Below are 14,959 nucleotides of genomic sequence, written 5' to 3'. Positions count from 1 at the left end.
AATATTCTCTCATCATCCACTAATAGATATTTTTATATGTCCATATCCCAAATTTAGGTTACACGGAAAGGGATAGAGGAAATATTTTTGATACGAAATAAAAATGAAGAAATGAGGTAAGAAATGGAAATACGAGTAAAAGTGTAAATGAAAAATATAGAAACTTTTTTACAAATATAATTGTTAAAATAAAAATTATAAAAAATAATTATTTAATATAAAGCAATCATCTACAATTGATGGCAGGATAGACACAATCGATGACAAACATAGTAAATGACGACGACATTGAACATGGAGTTGTGAATAAATTTGTGTAGGACAAAAAAGGCAAAACTAAGCACATAAACCTCAATTTGTATCATTGATAGTTTGATATAACATTGAGCAATTGACAGCAAGAGGAAACCGAGTAATCAGAGTTGGAAAACGCAACCTGGCAAGCTTTGAGCAATTGAACACTAAGTAACAGAGCAATTGGAGTTATGAATCGACAACGACACCTAGTATCAAGCAATTAGCATATAAAAGGAATGACGAGTATGGACATTTGGTCAAAGATTCTAGAAAGTCTAGGGGGGTGAGATAAGAAAAAATAAATCAAATGATAATATTATATATATATATATATATATATTGGTTATAGATGAAAGAAATTCCTTCTTTAATCGGCTTTTGTCACGTAAATGCATTTATGATATTTCAAGTTTATTACAAAATAGGCTCCAAAATGTTTCTAAAATTACGAAAACGCCCTAAAAAACGTTTTTGAAGTTTTCCACACAAGAAACGTCTCAAAAACACCAAAGTAATGTCTTAAAGTTTCCGTGTATCAGAGCCCTAAACTCTCGCCAGTGGAGAATGGAGGGAGTCTGATGGGTACAGTACGGGTACCCACCTCCACCTGGTATGGTATTTTGATTGTCATCTATAAAAATGTCACTGAACTGTAAACAGAAATAAAAATAAAAGAAGGAAAGGAAGAAGAAATTACTGTATTTTGAAAATTGGATTTCAGAGGCGAGGAGCTGAGCTCCATTCTGATTCTAATTTGAATCCTTTGAAGGAGAATGCCTGCCTGCGAGATGCTTGATTAAATGTCACAAAGGGTCTCAACTCAACTCAACTCTGTAAAGTGAAAACTTCTTTTATGTGTCAAACAGGTTGCAAAATTACTTTAAGAAGCCTGTGAAAAAAAGGAGAACGGCGTCTGATTCAATGGAATCTCTTCCGGAGAGCGACCCAGAAACGACAGCAGCGATATTCATGCTTGGTGGATATGAAGCAGAAAGAGTTGCTGAAATACTAAGAAGAAAGAGAGCAATTTATTTATCTGTCTATTTCCTTTTTAGCAAAACCCTCAAAATACAGAGATGGTTCCAAGATTCAAAATTTTATTCTGGAACTGGCGAGTTTATAAACTGAGAGGCCGATTCCGGTTCTGTCTTGGTGGTGGTGGTGCCTCCTACTATTCTGGGATTTGCAGTTGTTGCCCGAAATTACCTGAATAAACGGAAATGTGTTTTAAATTGTCCCTCTTATTGGTGAAACAACAATCAACGTTTTTCTTTTCCATTCTCCTGGTTGCCCTGTTTGGCAATCTGTAAATTAGATAAGTATATATATATATATATATACATGTATAGGCATATCAATCACAATGTTCATGCCATGGTAGGTTGCCCAATAGAGAAGGATTTTGTGAGTATTGGTTCTTGTAGCAATTTTTGCCATGAAGCATAATAGTCCAGACCTAGAAGCCATGAACGAACACTTTTTGACTTGTGAATGTTAATGGACTGGGGTTGAAGAGTAAAGCAAAGGCCTCCGAAAATAGTCTTACACTTGAAGCGTGGGCATATGGAAAATAGGATAGGATACTTTCATGTACTTCCAAGCCAAGGCATATAACCCCCACAAAACCCACCATTTTACCATGCTAATCCTCATGTATAAATTAAAACCCAATACCATGGCATGATTTATCTAAATCAAGCAGTGTTGCAAACCCCCCACAATCAATAAGAACATGGACAAAGTTTTCCTGGTTTCCTTCTTAGCCTTCTTGATGTTAGCCCATGGAGCTGCAGGAAACAGTCCATCTGACACCAGTGCCATTCCGAGAGAGCTTGAAAGCTTTGACATTGAAGAAGGTGCTGATACAGAACCTTCTGACCATCCATTCTGGACGAGCGAACGTGGCAGCAAGGTTCTTGTCAATGTGGATGCATTTGGAGCAATTGGAGATGGAGTTTCCGATGATACCCAGGTGATTACTTTTTACTGTATCAAAAATAAGATTGTATAAAAATAATACTAAAATATTTTCTAAACTAAAATATGAAATGATTAAGATAAAATTAGCGAGTATTTTTAAAATTTTCAGTGGGTTGTCAAATAAATTTAACAAACACAATAGAAAATACTTTTATTTAGAATATTATCTATAATCTATTTTTTTTAATCTATATCTTAATTAATAAACACAGCAAAGTTGAGCCCTATTTCCTGTAAAAGGTACATTGTAGATCTCCATTGTACATGCAGGGCTTCAAATGGCATTAGATAGAAACCTGTTTTGAGAATTATCATGCCCAACTGAAGCCCCTCAATTATTTTCTGAGATTGAATGTAATGTCCTCCAAGTTTTTCATTCTTGACGTGGCTTACAATTGTTGTCACTTGTCAGGCATTTGTGAAGGCTTGGAAGCAAGCTTGTTCAACACCAAGATCAGTTTTATTGGTTCCCAATGGACGCCATTATCTTGTCAATGCAACAAGATTCAAGGGACCTTGTGCTGATAGATTAATTGTCCAGGTAACCTCGAACACCATTTTTTCTTTTTTATGTTGGGTGAGGAATGAGGATAGGATCTCATGTCATATCTGGTCCATTGTCTTTCTTGTCAATTTTACTACTGGATACAGATCGAAGGAAAAATTCAAGCACCGGATGAGCCGAAAAACTGGGATCCAAAGAGCCCGCGGAATTGGCTAGATTTCTCCAATCTGACTAGAGTCAGTTTCCAGGGGGGTGGGGTTATTGATGGCTCAGGCAAGAAATGGTGGGACGCTTCTTGCAAAAAGAACAAGTCAAATGTAAGTTCTGCCAAGTTACTCGTGTACTTGAATTCTAGAAACAGAGACGTTTTGTCCATCCACCGTACTGATTTTGTTATATTCTTTTTTTCTTGAATTCCCTGACAGCCATGCAAAGAAGCACCAACAGTAAGAATCTTAAGTTTTCATTGGGCATTGATAAACAAACATTTTCTATCTTTCTCTTCAGAAATAATGAGAAATTCATTGCAGGCATTAACTATAGATACAAGCTCAGCTATTAGCGTGAGAGGCCTTACCATTCAGAACAGCCAACAAATGCATTTTGTGATCTCCAAATGTGACTCTGTAAGCTTGTCTGCTATAAAAATTTCTTCTGACCAAGGAAGTCCAAATACTGATGGAATCCATATAACTGGATCAACAAATGTAGATCTTCAGAACTGTAAAATTGGAACAGGTTCCCAAACTCTCCCTATATTTTCACAGCAGTTTGCATAATATCTGATGGTAGTAGAACATATAGCAACACCTGCTTGTTTAAATTGATATGAAAGCCGCTGCAAATAGTGGATTAAGAAGGGAAAATGAAAGAACAAAAACACACGAACTCGCACTAATGAGATGAATAGAACACCTCTCCATACAAATTACATGCATCTGAAACGCTTCATCCAGGTTGTAATACAAGCAAGAGGCACATTTGCATTATAACGAAGTAGAATGACATGGTGATGGTTTGTGTTCTATTTCAGGGGACGACTGTATCTCCATTGTCAGTGGTAGCTCGGGTATCAAGATGAAGAGAATTTACTGTGGACCTGGTCATGGTATTAGGTACCATCTAGTCCGAAATTATGTGTTTTGTTAATTTGTTGGTAATTAGTTCATCACTTCATGTTTTGCAATATTATGGCTAGTGAAACTAGGTGCAGAGAAGACATAATGTATGTGATTGGCAGCCAGAAAAACATGAAAAAGGTTGTCAAAGATTACCAGTTTCTTGGTTTCTAAAATCTTGCCTCTTCATTCCGATTCTTGTCTTACAGCATAGGAAGCCTTGGGAAGGGCAACTCCACAGGTATAGTCACAAAGGTGGTCTTGGATACAGCATTCCTCAATGAGACTACGAATGGCCTGAGGATTAAGACTTGGCAGGTATTGGCCGTGCTCCATCACCGAAATAAGCCAACTACAGCAATAAACTGATGATATCACAATTCATATTTGTTCTTATTTGCATTTTCTTACGAGATTTCTTATCTTCAGATGAATAACATTCATCAAGACTACATAAGTTACCAATGCCCTTCACTGGGAAACATTTTCTTCTGTTAACACGTTCAGGAATCTAGGATATAGCATGTTCCTAATATCCAAACCGTTACAACTTTGCTCTCTGGCTGCAGGGAGGAAATGGTTATGTTCGTTCAATACGTTACCAGAACGTGAGGATGGAAAACGTTTCAAATCCCATCATCATCGACCAGTTCTACTGTGATTCCCCAACTAGTTGCCAGAACCAGGTAAACCCTCTGTGTTCATTCCCTTCTACCTGAAAACTCTAATCTATGGCTGCTAGCTGAACTGTATGACTGCTCTACAAACTCTCAATTGTTACACGCTGAACTTTTATCTCACTATATGCATCGGATATATAGATTCTAGCTCATCAATTATTTCTACCCATGACCTTATCTTTTACGTGGGCCTTATAACTAATATCATATCAAGTGTCGCTCAAAATACAAGAAATTTTGTGACTTGTCTGCTACTTCCTATGTTTCTCTCAGACTTCAGCTGTGGAAGTAAGTCAAATCATGTATCAAAACATTAGTGGGACATCATGGAGCGAAAAGGCGATGAGATTTGCCTGCAGTGACACAGTCCCATGCAAAAACATAATCCTGAACAACATCAACCTACAGAAGAAGGATGGCACAACTGAGGCCTACTGCAACTCAGCCACCGGCATTGCGTACGGATACGTTCAGCCGTCAGCAGAGTGCCTGAATTCCTCTGAGAAAGACTTGATGATGGAACAGATTGAAGAGGTTGAGCTTGCAGAGCCCAGTAGAGACAACCTCATTCATACTGAGCTCTGATTTAGCTCTCTCCCAATAGAAGCTTATTGCTAGATGATTTTTATTGAATGAGTGAATGATCTAGAGAGGAGGGTTGAGCCTATGAGATACAATAAGATGTGCCAATATAAGTTTATACAGGATTTGTAAACTGAAATCAGTAGGACTACAGATAGAAACTCTATGTAATATACTTGAAAGGTCTAATCACCTGTTATACTTGAAAAAATTCAAGAAATGTATCCATCTATCATATGATTCTGTGTCTTTTGAAACTCTATGTAATAGAAGCTTTTGAATTTTTTTTTTTTTTTTTTTGGAGGGGTAAAGGATACCATATAAAAGAAAACTAGATGAGCGATACTTAGGTTTGATTTTAAGTATAAAAGTCTTAGATAAGATATGGAATGGATATAAATAAATGAAAATCTATAATTCAAATAATCAATCTTGTAAAGACTTGATATACAAGAGTTTTATCTTTCATTCTTAAATTACAAATAATAAGACAACATGAATCATTGAATAAAAAATATCAACATGTAATTTATACATAAATAAAAATATTTAAATTCTTTTCTTTTTTAGAAATATTCATTTCAAAGAAATAAGGCCCCAAGAGATTCGTGAATGGTGGGCTAAGTGGCAAGGACATGGCAGAGAAGGGGATGAATCTGTGTTCATGTTGCGTTGAAAATATCTTTGGGCACGTTTAATTTGACACACGATTTTATTTAAAATTTAAAAAAAAAATTATAAATGCGTATGTTCAACATTCTAAACAAGCGTGTCGGACATATATGAACACAATATGATTTTTTTTTTAAAAAAAATTAACAAAAATTTAGGTTATATTATCGTGTGAATTTAATGATAAACTCATTTACAATTTTTGTATAACGGGTTTATTTTTTATAATTTTTTATTTGTTATTAGTTATGTTTGTGTTGTATCCGTGTTACCTATGCAACCTTGATGGTGGGGACGGAGTGGGCTGGATTTTGTTGGCAAATTGATTCAGACTATTCCATGTGGTGTAGTATACAAACCAGAAGCTGGTGAGCAATCAATTTATATACATTCACAAACTTTTTATAGACATTTAAAATAATCATCAAAATTATTATAATTGTGACCGAGAATTTAAATTTGACTATAATTAAAATGTTATCAAATTCGATTTTGATTGAGATTTATCTCATATGCAGAAATATTCTTATGAATTATTTTTTAATATAATATAATTTTATGTATATATCTATAGATGATTTTAGTTGTAATAATATCATCTTATTGATATTTTAAGTGTGACAATATCACTTTTGTTGTAACAATATTTATTTAGTGATATTTTGTTCTTTCTATTCTTAATTTTTCTCGATTTGAGTTTTTTACGTAAAATTCTATGTTAGTTTGTGTAGTTAATAGTTTAATCTTGGTTTATTTTTTATTCAAATTCATAACAAAAATAATATAAGAATAATAATGACAAGTTCACCCTACCTACAATCGACATTATTTCAACATATTAATATTATTATGATAAGAATTTTACTTATACAGGGTTGCATTTTAGTGACATCTAAATATAGTGAAAGCATGGATGTAAATCACACACGTGATAAAGACAAAAATATCCCCAGCCCTTGAGGTAGTAGAACAACAACATTTGTCAACTGGGAATATTTATTTATTTATTTATTAAAACTAATGCTTTTTTACTGGCTTCAAGTTCTAGAATGATCCGTGAGAGGAGGAGCCTTCTTCCTTCATAAAGTTGCCCTGCTTTTTGAATTTTTTATATGGTCATATGGCAAACAATAAAGCAAACTACAGACTTAAACCACACATAGAATCAGTCAGTCAGAGCCTTTGTTGTTTTCTTCAAATCCAAATCCAAATCCAAATCCAAATCTAAGTTCAGTCCTAAAACCCAGATTTTATATTTGTTGTGAAGGAGGAGGAGAGGAGGAGGAAAGAAATTAAGATGGTTGGCTGCCGCTGCTGCTGAGTTGTGTTGGCCAGATTTGAAAGGGAACAAACAAAAAATGGACCCAAAATCATGTCCAAATCGAGTAGTTTCTGGTTCACGAGGCCAGCCCACTCATTTAAGTTCACGAGCGAGCGTGTTGCAGAACAAGACAGCTTAGAAGATGCTAGGCTAATGCAATCACTTCACTTCTTCCCAACTCTCTCTCTCTATCTCTCTCTCTCTCTCCATTATCACACCCCCACACATGCATACACGCATGCGTAATATATAAATATTGTAAAGAGACAGAGAGAGATAGAGAGATAGAGAGAGAGAGAGGGATTCAGTTACTGTTTCTTCATATGGTGGTTAAAAATCAGAGCTCGCAAAACAAAGCAACGTGAGGCAACTAGCAAGCAGGTCGTATAGTACTTGTATTATTATTAATTATTAAAATGTCCATTTTAAAACTGTATCAGCTTCAGAGATTTACAAGGGTTTGTTTCTCTCCATTCATGAGACTAAATCTAAATGCACCCCAACAAAGTTAATGTAAAATAATAGCCAGGTTCATGCAATTAGGAGGCGGTTGAAAAGATAATGATCATAAATTCTTAACAGTAACAAAAAATATAAGGGTTAATCACATTTTTTAATAAGTTTTTTTCTTTTTTTCTTTTTTCTTTTGTGTGTGTGTGTGGGGGGGGGGGGGGGTTCTGTCTAATAATAAGCTTGTTTTGGGCAATAAGACAAAGTGTTTTCAACTTCAATCATTGATTTTTGAAAATAATAATCTTAAAAAAGGTAAAAATAAAATGTTACAATGTCAGACAAGGCTCTAATGGTGGGATGCCTGCCTGCCACTTATTTTGTTTGCAGCAGAGACAATGAGAGACTGTTTGTTTGTGCAGATCTATGAGCATTTGACATGAACACAAGGCAATGGAACAAATAACCAAGGCAATGGAACAAATAAACAAACCCAATGCTTCATAAATTTACGGAGAATTTTGTAAATTTTTAAAGCATTTTAATAAATTTTAACATTTAATATCGAATTTTTAACAAATCAATAAAATATTAACACATCATCTGGGTTGTTTGGAAAACCCATTAAATTTTCCTTTCACTGTTCCGCACTGGCCCTCCCCTCAACCCATTACAGAATTACAGTCAGTCAAAACGCACCCACAAACCCACTTCGGAGTCTGATTATCAGAAATCTTAGTTTCAGTATTTCCTGGCTTTTTAAGGGGTAGTTAATTCTTCAATTAAATCAATATAAGGCAAAAAGAAAGAAAAGAAAAAGAAAAGAAATGTGCATCTTATCACAACTTACCCAAAAGAAGTGCTGTGTGTGTGTGTGTGTGTGAGAGAGAGAGAGAGAGAGAGAGAGGTTCCGTGGAGAGCGATTGAAAGAGGTCAAGTCTTTTGGGATGATGAAAACGAAGTGTGGTTCAGCCTGTCTGTGAATTTGGAGCAACAGAGATAAGGGAGATATAGACAGGCATTTATGCTGCACAGATTCAGAATAAAAAAAAGAAAAAGCGAAAGTTGAGTGTAAAAACTGCAATCACATTGCTATCTTATTCAAGGAATTCTATGCAAATTATTCTCTTTCATTGTTATTAACATTGAGAATAAATTCATACCATGCCATGAATGCCATAAGATTGCAAAAAGTTTCCCACACTTTTAGTTCACGCAAAGAAACTGAATCTGCGGTTTTCTTGTGGCTTTACTAATTACATGTAGATGGAGAGTTTTCAGATTATGCGCCATAGTTTCAACCCCTTCTTTAACATTCTTTTTAATTGTAAAGCCATCATGAATCTTACCTAAAAAAGTGTTTCCTTTCGCCCCATTATTGTGAACCAACTTATTATTGGTTGGTAACACTTAGCAATATCTATAAACATATGATAAGTAGCAATCTGTGGGCGCATTGGCGTTTCTCTCCCATCATTTTCTTCTCCCAACTCAATTAATGCAGCTTGGCTTATTTATTAGAGTTTTTGTACATAAAACATCAAAAACCCTGAAAGCCATTTCTCAGAACTGTAGCAGGTCAACATCTCTCTCTCTCTCTCCCTCCCTGGCTCCCTCCCAAATAAAAATTGTTGGTTGGACAATTTGGTTTTGGGGGCTCGGGTCATTGTTGATGGTTAAGAAGACAAAGTACAAAAGAAAACTACCCGTGACCAATGCATGTGATCATAAGCAGCTGTTATAATCAGTTCCCTTGACTTGTTATTAGAACCAATCACATGTCTCCTTGGCTTAGCATAGAATAGTAAAAAAAATAAAATAAAAACAACTAATAATGCAAATGATATTAAAATTTGCAAACATAGATGCTAGAGAAGAGCATGCAGGGAGATAGCATCAATCACATTAATGTTTTTCAAACATCAATCCGTCCATCTATCTATATGTGCGTGTGTGTGTATATTATGCATGTATGCCCTTTTCCTAATGAACTAAATTTAGAAGACTTAAGAAGAGTCCTGTTAACAGAAGTTGGTTGGTTTTGTTAAACATTGGCTGGAACTGGCTTATGGAGTCAAATTCATTCTCAATGTAGAAGCCAGAGAACGTCAAGAAAGAAATAGTAAAATATGATCACCATAGCAAATAGATAAATCGCACACAAAAAAGAAACTGGTTGAGGAAATGGATGAGTGACATAAACCACAGGCAACCACAAATTGATATGTGGCAAATGGGACATTGATAAGCTAAAATATATCCCAACTAAATGTCACAAACAAAGAAGGCAAGTCATTAATTAAAGAGAAAAGGTAAAAGGGAAACCCAGAATGAAACAAAAATGCCTAGCATTAATAAACACTATTTTACTTATGGCTATACAGTCCCATGAGTTCTATTGGGCTCTGCTCTTCCTATTTAAACCTCAGTTTTGGTACCTTTGGTTATCTTCCAGGAGTAATAGTCTCTCTCTCTCTCTCTCAAAATACAGTAAATATGAGAGCATTTAGTCTCAGAAGTCTTACAGTTATGCTTCTTGTTGCCTTCCTCGTATGGGCATGTCAGACATACACTTGCAATGCTAGAATGAGCAAGCATTGGAAGCAAAGCAAAGGTGCCTTAGAGTCTCTGTATAAGAGGGAAGGAAATAATCATGGCAGTAGTCACCACCAAAGCAATGCTGGTAAATCAAAGAATAAAGTTGAATCGCCAAAAGCACCAGTACCTCCAGAAACCAAACCAAAGAAAGATGGTGTGCCAACCATGCCAAAGAAAGATTACAGTGGTCTTTCAACTGTCTTTAACGTAATAGATTTTGGTGCCACCGGAGATGGAACTAGAGATGACACGAAGGTACCTCCAAATTCTTCCTTCCTGTTCACATATTAATTAGGCATCTAGACTTGGTGGTTCCAGTGCAACTCTTGCAAAATTTAGACTTTAAGCTCTTCTTGTTCTCAACCCTGCATTCATAAAGCTTGTTTTTCCCCTCAATGGTGAAGGGAGAAGGATACTTGGAGAATATTGCATATATTGCAAAATATAGTAATGATAAGTATGAAACTGCTTTCATTATATAGATTAGAAACTTGAATTCTAGCTTCTTCATCAACTCATGAAACTAACAAGTAACACAATTAAGCAAAAAGTAGAAGATAATTTCAAAATTTTAACAGAATAGGAGGTTGCCAGACTAATAAGGGCATTATGGACAAATATCTTTACGAATAATTCAAGTGGAGTACATATGATGACATTTAAATGATTCTCGTTACGGCAGTTTAGTCAATAGCAACTGCATATAGTACTGTACAAACTAACACCTGCATGATTACAAATAAACCAATGACATTCTTCCAGCTAGTAAAGACATAGTAAATATGTGCAACAAAAAATTAAAAAAAAAAAAGAACATAGTAAATATTAATATTGTTTGTATTGCTGAGATAAGGTGATTTCTTATGGTGTAACCCAGGCATTTGAAGCCACATGGGCAGCCGCTTGTAAAGTTGAGGCCTCAACAATCGTTGTCCCAGCAGAGTATACATTCCTCGTGGGACCCATTTCATTTTCTGGTCCATATTGTCAACCAAACATTGTCTTTCAGGTAATTCTGATTTGCCACTGTCAAATGTTTCAATCATATACAGAAACATATTATCCAGCTTATATCAAGTCAAATTTCAATACCCATGTGTGCATTTGCCAGTGCCACCAATTGCTAGATAACGAAGCAATTTTAGATCAAATGTGACACATCTTGACTTTAAATTATGCTTCTGCAGCTAGATGGCATGATTATTGCACCAATGAGCTACAAAGCTTGGGGTTCAGGTCTATTACAATGGCTGGAATTTACAAAACTAAATGGAATAACAGTTAGAGGAACAGGGACCATTGATGGAAGGGGCTCAATCTGGTGGCAAGACTACCCATATGATGAACCCATAGATGATGAATCAAAATTGATTATTCCATTAAACAACACATTTCAAGAGAACCGGCCAGTTCCTGTAACCATTCACTGCAGCCTCTCATTTCTTTGTCTATATCTGGCATCTCTGTTATCCATAACTGACAACTCTAATATTTTGATAACTATGTGGCAGGTAAGTAGTTCAGTGGATGGGAAAATGCCAAGCATCAAACCAACTGTAAGGACCACTTCAGAATTCTAATTAAAGTGTATTTTCTACAACCATGCTATCTGCTATAATAATTCAACTTTGCTTCACAGGCACTGAGATTCTATGGAAGTTTCAATGTGACACTTACAGGCATAACAATTCAAAACAGTCCCCAGTGCCACCTCAAGTTTGACTTCTGCACTGGAGTTTCAGTATTCAATATGAGCACCTCATCTCCTGGAGACAGCCCTAATACTGATGGCATCCACTTGCAGAACTCCCGAGATGTGTTAATCCGCAGCACTAATCTTGCATGTGGTAATTCATCAACAAATGGGTACTTTGAAATTACATCCATAGTTTTCATTACTGGTTAAGCCTATTTGCACATCTTCAAAGAGTTCCAAAGTCCAAACTTGGTCATACGGTATCAACCACTATATACCTAGTGACCGATTGATAACATTACTAACTAAATGGTGAAGGGGAGTCAATAAAATTAATATACTTGTGACAAATTCCTCAAATCAAGCCAAAAACTCATCTTGTTGACCCTTGCCATATCACTGAGTTTGAACAACTAATATATTGATATTGCAATCAGTTGCCTATTTTATCCTTGTCCACTACATGCCTAATGAGGTCATTCACAAACAAATGCCATATACCTTGAAAGATTGGTATGGAACATCAAATCAACGATCTGGTAATCAATTAGGATTGACTCCAAAACTTCATCCACAGGAAGAAGTTCATCTCTTTTGTCATATTCATTAATTCTTGTCATTTCAAGAAATAAAAGCAACAGCCATGCCCCCCCCTCGCGTATTTAACTTTATAAAGCTCAAAAAATAGAAGTGAAGATAAATGAAAACCCATTTACCACTTATTACAATATAACATATGAAGATAGACAGTTCATGAAGCAAGTATATCGCCTACAAAGGTCTCAACTTCTAATGCTTTATGCAGGAGATGACTGCATTTCTATACAAACAGGATGCACAAATGTATACATACACAATGTAAACTGTGGGCCTGGACATGGAATCAGCATTGGAGGGCTCGGAAAGGATGACAGCAGGGCCTGTGTCTCAAACATTACTGTTCGCGATGTCAGAATGCACAACACAATGAATGGAGTCAGGATAAAAACATGGCAGGTAAGATACGCCATGCAGTTAGTTTATAGCACATAACTTGATCAAACAACATGCATAAATTGAATTAAGCATGCAAGCATTCATAAATCCAGAAATATTCTCAGAACCAAGCAATTGTTCTGCAAATCACTATAAATTGCTAAACATACCCAAAGAGAATCAAGTTCTCCAGTCAGTATTGAGTTTCTAAATTCCAAAGGAGTGAGTTTTCTCTGTAAAATAGGTTTCTAGTCACCACTGAATACATTTAACTTTCAGTGAGAATTAATTAAAAATCTTTGAAAATCATCCAAGTTTGCATGAAACAACCAATTTGTTAAAGTCAAGACTTCACAATCTGACCTAGTCCAAATGTATTTGTGCAGGGTGGATCAGGGTCCGTGCAAGGAGTACTATTCTCAAACATTCAAGTTTCTGAAGTCCAACTCCCAATAGTAATTGACCAATACTATTGCGACAAAAGAAAATGCAACAACCAAACATCTGCAGTGGCCTTATCAGGAATTACATATGAAAATATAAGAGGTACTTACACAGTGAAACCAGTACACCTTGCCTGCAGTGATAGCCTGCCATGTGTGGAACTCACATTAACTGACATAGAACTAAAACCACAACAAGAACAGTACCGCATTTATGATCCCTTCTGTTGGCAGACATTTGGAGAGTTGAACTCTCCCACTATGCCCCCAGTTGATTGTCTGCAGATTGGCAAGCCATCAAGCAACCGGATTCAAAATTATTATGACTTATGTTAAACTGAGCATATATTGTGGTGTCCTTATTTGTGTGGTTGGTGTGATTTCCTGACCCCTTTCACACCATAGGTAGGGATGTAATACTGCATATTTTAGTAGCAGTGGTTCTATGGATCCTTCTTCACTAGGGTTGCATTGGTTCATGTTGTGTTAGCACACAACATCATTGATAGTGAATTGTTCAGTAGTTGGTTTGATTCACCCCCTTAGTCTGCTAAGATAAACTGGCCTCATATACATGTATTTATTTATGTTAGGCGTGATAAATAAATCACCAACTCAACAAGTTCGTACTTAGCAATCCCTATAGATAGTACAAGTGTATATGCTGATGCATAAATTTTTCCTAGAAGATGACAAGTAAAACACCACTGCCAGAATCTACTAATCAGATAGCTGGTGAAATGACGGTAAATTGCCATTATCAGATGTATATATGGGCTTATTTATGATGTGGTTACAAGATAAAACATCTATTCAACCAATTTTTTAATTTATACTCGCTACAGAATACCAGTGGGAGGCATCAAACACAAGCTTGTCTCTGTTAGTGAGAGAATATGAGAAAAACAGGTGTAAAACATGGGAAAGCAAATGAGAATACACAGAAAAGCATATATATTAGAACTGGGATGACCACTAAAACAAAACAAAGACACTAAAAAAAAAAAAAAGCAGCCTTTATCCCATTATGTGAGGTCAGCTACATGAATTCTAGCTCTTCAATGATTTCCATCTATAGGCTTATCTTTTGTAAGGCCCTTATAAATAAGGAAATAAACAAACAAACAACAACAAAAGATGAAATTTATGGAAGGCACAGGCCAGAAGCAGGTAATTTACCAGTGAAGGCTCATGTTGATGAAAACTCATGAAAGATAGGAACTCTGAAGTCCGAATTAAGAGAAACACAGCTGCGAGCCAAATGATAGGCAAGAAGCAATACAGGAGTCAGTGTGTTTATCATGTTTAGGAAAAATCAAATTAATCTTTCTATTTTCAATTTTACCTAGTTAATGATAATTCCCATTTCAGTCCTCCATGCTAAACAAACCTAATGTGCACATCCACATCATCTCAGCTTACTGTGCTCCAGCTATATAAATTTTCTTTTACTCCAGCTCTAAACTATTTTTCTTTTTTCACAAGAACTCCAATTGTTAACCATTTATTAGATCAACGAGACTATCAATATCATGTATGTTATACTTAATTAAGGAATGGCCAGTTAACAATCTCTCACTTGAAAACCAGAGGGAAAAGAGGCCAACAGTCATGAACAATGTCCATGCATCAAACAGGAAGT

The 14,959-nt window shown here is 35.8% G+C and overlaps 1 pseudogene; it reads left to right on the top strand.

Moving 5' to 3' along the window:
- Positions 1–818: 818 nt before the first annotated feature.
- On the top strand, positions 819–14,346 carry LOC127796402 (uncharacterized; annotated as a pseudogene).
- The last annotated feature ends 613 nt before the right edge of the window (positions 14,347–14,959 follow it).

This window comes from Diospyros lotus, chromosome 3 (assembly GCF_014633365.1).
Source record: "Diospyros lotus cultivar Yz01 chromosome 3, ASM1463336v1, whole genome shotgun sequence".
NCBI lineage: Eukaryota > Viridiplantae > Streptophyta > Magnoliopsida > Ericales > Ebenaceae > Diospyros > Diospyros lotus.
Note: the sequence above shows the minus strand (reverse complement) of the source record. Positions and strands in the feature narration are given on the sequence as shown.